The sequence below is a fragment of the Pleurodeles waltl genome, chromosome 9 (genome assembly GCF_031143425.1).
Source record: "Pleurodeles waltl isolate 20211129_DDA chromosome 9, aPleWal1.hap1.20221129, whole genome shotgun sequence".
NCBI classification, from domain to species: Eukaryota; Metazoa; Chordata; class Amphibia; order Caudata; family Salamandridae; genus Pleurodeles; species Pleurodeles waltl.
In genome coordinates, this window is record NC_090448.1 from 937,264,680 (window position 1) to 937,270,088 (window position 5,409).

Here is a 5,409-nt window from a genome sequence, read left to right on the forward strand (position 1 = left end):
AAAAAAAAAAACGCGTGTACGGGAAAGATTTTTTTATTTGATAAGGTTGCAAAGAATGTTTTTTTGGGGCGCAGCAATCACAAAGACCATTTCGAGAGTAACAGGTTTTTGTAAAACCTCGTCATAATCATAATTCTCCTCGAAAGTTCGTGTTTCATTTTAAATTATTTCAGATGGCAAATAGTGCGTGCGCCAGTTAAATTTACCTTCTTCGAGGATAAAGCTGACTTCGGAACAATTATCTCTAAGTTAATGTATACCTATTCCATTCCATTAGGGGCTCGTTCTCATGCAGTGCACAGTAAATGCATTAAGCTAAACAATGAGAGGCGGCAGCAAAACCAATTAACTGAATCACCATTTATCATGACAATACCACTCCCTGAACGAGAAACTATTGTTTCTCTCTCAAGAAAAACAGTGGGATCTTTATCCAGTTTCCTTCTGGATTGGAAGGTGGAGGCATAAGAATATACGGTGGGGGAGGGCTTGCGGGGGGAGGTGTGGGGGATTAAGGCATCCTTTGTTTCTGACCTGAGGCTTCTGAATTTTACTCTGGCATCATTATCAATATGGAGCCGGGAATTGACTAGACGTAATTAAACTATATTATATAAAATAGACTCTGACGAGGTATGGGACTGAAGCAGCAGACAGCTATGCAGAATAACATGTCAACGTGGCTATAAAAATATTTCAGAAACTTTCATTTATGTTCGGCGAAATTACGAAAAACTAAAACGGAAATGGGTTAATGGAGGAGCACCACTCTTGTCTCTGGTCACCTGTTGTACTTTTAGGAACCTACTCTAAAAGTAAAAATATTGCATTAGACAATGGAATGTTAATTTAGCAGAAATACAGAGTTCAGATGGGGAGAATGTGGGAACAGTAAATTTACAGGCCATGAGGCAAAGGAAGCAGAAAGTAATGAATCATTTCTGGGTTATAGTAAACGTGAGCACAGGGGGCAGAGTTATCAACACATTGCGCCGCTGCAAAATCATAAAAAATAGCACAAAGTGGCGCAAAGTGTTGAAGACATATTTACTTTCCTGCTCAAAACTTTTTTGTACTGGAAAGTAGTTCTTGATTTAAAATAAATAATGCTTTACACTGGTTTGCCCTGCTTTGAGCTACTTTATATCAAGGGAGCATACCATTGGTGGTATACGGATACACCCATGCTACCACCAATGGATTTTTGATGCAATTGTTCGCAGGTGGGGGACGTACCGAGACCTCCAACCACATAGCCAGGCAATTCACACTAGTTCCAAATCTGTAATGTAATCCTCTCCCCTGAAGGAGCTTACTTATTTTCTGTTGCCCGCCCCCCAACCTTCCAGGAGACAAAGCAGACTGAAACCTTCCTGTGATAGAGAATATACCAATTCTCAGGCCGTATTCATTCATAACCATATAAACACGACATAAGAAACATTATCAGATTTTACCGTATTTTCTTTTTCATCCTTAATTTCCAATACTTATTTACAACATGCATCTCAAGTCATTTTTATGGGTTCATAATTTGGATTCTTTAAAAGGAGTCATGGTTGACCACCCCCCAGGCACCTGTGGTATCAACGTAGACTGGGGGCCGTATTCCCCCCAAACAAGTTACACTTCACAAGGCAAGACTTACCTTCTCCCTCAAGATAGAGGGTGCGCGGGCCAGAATGAAAACTGTCCCCCATAACAAACCATGCCAGAGCCAACCCTAAGAAAGGGATCTCCCTGGCACCCAATGGGGATGGTCCTGGACAACCGGGCCATACCTTGGTCCCCTGGCGCAGTCTCCATCCCCCCAAATCTTTAGGGCCATGTAATGGAGTACCGTTGGATGAGCTATGGGGATTCGCTGTAGTGGTCGTCCCGAGCCCCTTTTCTACACCCTCAGCACCGCAGCCCTGATTTGAGCCAAAAGGCTTCTGATTCCGTCTTGAGTTCGCCTGCACTAGTATTCTTGATGCCAAGGTTGTCCACCTGCTTTGTGCCCAAACATGACTCCTTCCCTCCCACAGGCCTGGATGGTTTCCCGACCAACCAGGCCTCCCCCAAAGACTAAGATGCTCAGTGCTGAGAGAGACACTGCATTGCAAATGCTACCAGGTTCTCCACAAACAGTACATGTCTGCCATCAGACAGGTGTACTCCATCTTTGTGAAACATTGCCTCTCCTCGAAGGCACCAGTGCGTAATAGTCCTTAGCACTGATGTGTTGAGAAGCCATTTCACGTGACCATTCAGCTGCCTGACTGATTCGTTAAGGGCCTTTGTTGGGCGCCCTAACCTCCAGATCCACCTAGGAATGATATGGGACCATGCTATGATAGCCATACACTGCTGCGAGTGCTGTGGAACACTGCCGAAAATTGGTACTGTGATAGACACTCCCCATTAGCATGGTTGAAGAGTGCAGGTGAATGTACCATGGGCCGAACTGAAAAGTATGCCCCCATTCGCGTTACTAGGCAAATTACAGACCCCCAAGCTGATCTGAGTTCTATTATCACTCTTTTATCAGCTTGGTCAGTTTTGGCCTTCCTCAGCTTGAGGACAAGCCTGAGTATAAATGGGTATTCACCCATTGTAAGCAACCAGACCTGTCTGTTTTTGATGCCCCAACTAACTCTCCTACCCTAAAAGCTCCATGCAAAGCGACAGAAAATGCAGCCCCAAGCCATACTAATTCATAAAAGGAACTGCAAACACTGAAGGTTGGCCAGAACAGTGCTCAGCACCTGCGCATCCAGTGGTCTCCTCCCATCCTTGCCTGTGCCTTCAAGTCTGGCCCATTCCGCTACAGCTTTCCTTACCAGAAAGAAATTGCCAACATCCAGCCTGCCATTCAGCTTATGCAAAGAAGGCAATGGCTGCCAAAGGACTCTAGCATAAGAAACAGGTCTGCCATATAACATCGACACTGCCTGGAAGTGGCATACAGAATCAGGCACAAATAACTCAGATATGCCCTGACCATGCAAAGAGGCACTGTATGTCTTAAAGCACTTCTGGTAAGCCCCCCCAGCACCCTTGGGCAAGGAAGCTGCCACTAAATCCAATAAGACGGGTCTCCAATCTTCCAGAGAGATGTCAAGCACTCCATCATCTGGTCCGCTGCTTGTGGATGAAACTCCCAGAATGCCTGTAACTTGGAGTGAGATAAAGCATCAGCCGCCTTATTATGGACACCTGGGCTGTGTTTTGCCCTAAAGACAACATTCAATTACAAACAGAGCAAGACATGGTGCTATAGCAGCCTCAGAACCAGCCTATAGGAGGCTCCCTGTTTATTAATAGTCTTGACCACAGCCATAATGTCTGACCAAATAATCACCGTACTGTTCTGGATAGCAACAGACCTAATAGTGACTGCAACAACAATGGGAAACAACTCCAAAAAGGCAATGTTCTTCATCACACCGCTATCATGCCATTCAACAAGCCAATCAGCCCTGCACTCGGGCGGGCCCAAAACAGCCCCAAAACCCACACTGCTGGCTGCATCAGTAAACAAGCCCAAAGTCTTGCTAGATACCGGCAGGGCTGGACACACGACAGACCTGTTAAACCAATGTAAAAGTTTCTGCCAGATCCTTAAGTCCTCCCTCACCTCAGACTGGAGTTCTGGTGTGGTGGTGTTTTGACAGAGTGCAGCTCCAATTGGGGTGGCGCGGCGTTTAGGACCTGGAGGCCACTGTAGCCCGGGCCCTTTACACTGGTCATGGGTTGCTGGCCATCAGACTTCTGCCTTCTAGCCTTGTGAGGCGGGAGGGTGGAAGGCTGTGAAATTTGGGGGCGCGCAGGGGGCGCGTCACTTACGGTCAGTGCCGCATCCATGGGGGGTATTTAAGTACCCCCGAGTAGGCCACAGCCTTTCTCGTGGATGCGGTGCAGGCGGCCCGAAGGCTGACCGTCCTTTTTTCCCTTTCTTCAGCAACGGATCTGGATCCCGTCTTTGTTCCGGCCACTTCGAGCCGCTGGAGGGTTTTTTCTCGCGCTGCTCTTGGGGCCTGCTGCATCTACACGTTTGGAGCGAGTCTTGGTATTCCCGAGTGCATCACGAGTGCAGCCGCTGACCCGCAGTCCCCTTCCTGGCGCTTGTATCACCACTCGCGCTGAGCCGCCTGAAATTGGGGCCGTCGCAAGCCGTGTTGATCCCCCTGTTTTTCCCTTTGTTTATTATTATAGTTTTATCCCTAACAGGCCTACTGGCGCGAGGGTTGAATTTAATCACCTACTCCCACTGGCCTGTCTTCCTTGACCTGACGGGGTGGCTCAGGTTATTTACTGAAACACGACTCACGTTGACCCCGGCCTGGGCCCAGGAATGCGCACCAGGAATGGGGCAAGTGTGGGAATCTGGGGGGAGGATGGGCCTTAATGCTACAAGCGTTGATTGTGCTTGGTACAGCCTGTTTTGAGTAACTGTTAATTAATTAAAAAAAAAATAAAAAAAATAAAAAATATATATATATATATATATATATATATATATATACGGTTTTCATTGAAGTTACTAAGCAGGTTTGGGACATTATCCAGGTCATGGCTTCAGGCAGAAACAGAGTAGGAAAGAGCCAAGGCAGAGATCCCGAATTATCACAGTTGTTGAAGTTAGTGCTTGCAAAGTGAGGGGATGGGGGCCTGAGAGTACGGATTCTGAGACAGACAAGGAGGTGTGAGAAGCTGTTGACCGTCCCAGGTGCTCCCATGTCCCCCCGCACTCCCTTCCCCCGGTCAGACGCAGGCCTAAGAAGCAGTCCCCAGTTACTTCATCTGGTGGGGAGATGGCCCCAGCTCAGCAGCCCACGTTATCTACTTCTGAAGCGCTACCCCGATGGCGACGCCCGCACTGCCCTCATCATCAAGTCTTGGCAGGGGTGCATCCCAGGCCAACAGTACCCCCTTGCCAGGGAACCAATCCTTAGCATTATCCCAGCCTGAGGTCCAGCCCCCCTTACAGTAGATTCATTGGGTCTCACATCGGTATTGGGAGACATTTGGCACTGACAGCTCTGACCTCTCCTGGGGCGCTTCCCCCCTCCACACAGGGTCAGTCCTTAGTGCCCCCGGCAGAGCAGCCAGTTCCTTCAGCTGCCACCCCAAATCAAAGCTTAGCACAAGTCTCCTCGGGGGCTACACCCCAGGCCCAGGATGCACCCGCGCAGGTTTTAATGTCAGCAGCCCGGCTACTGTCATCGATAGATAGCCTTTTCACCCCAGCCCTACCTACCGCCCCCTGGGCTCCCGTAGACATGGTGCAGAATGCTATTGCCGACCTTAAGTGACAAATCAATGCTCTGGCGGTCCTACGTATGCACCGGAAGCAGCAACAGGTAAGGCCACAGATCCCACTGCAAACGTGTAGGAAAGTAGCCTCTTTCTAGCATGGTTACCCCC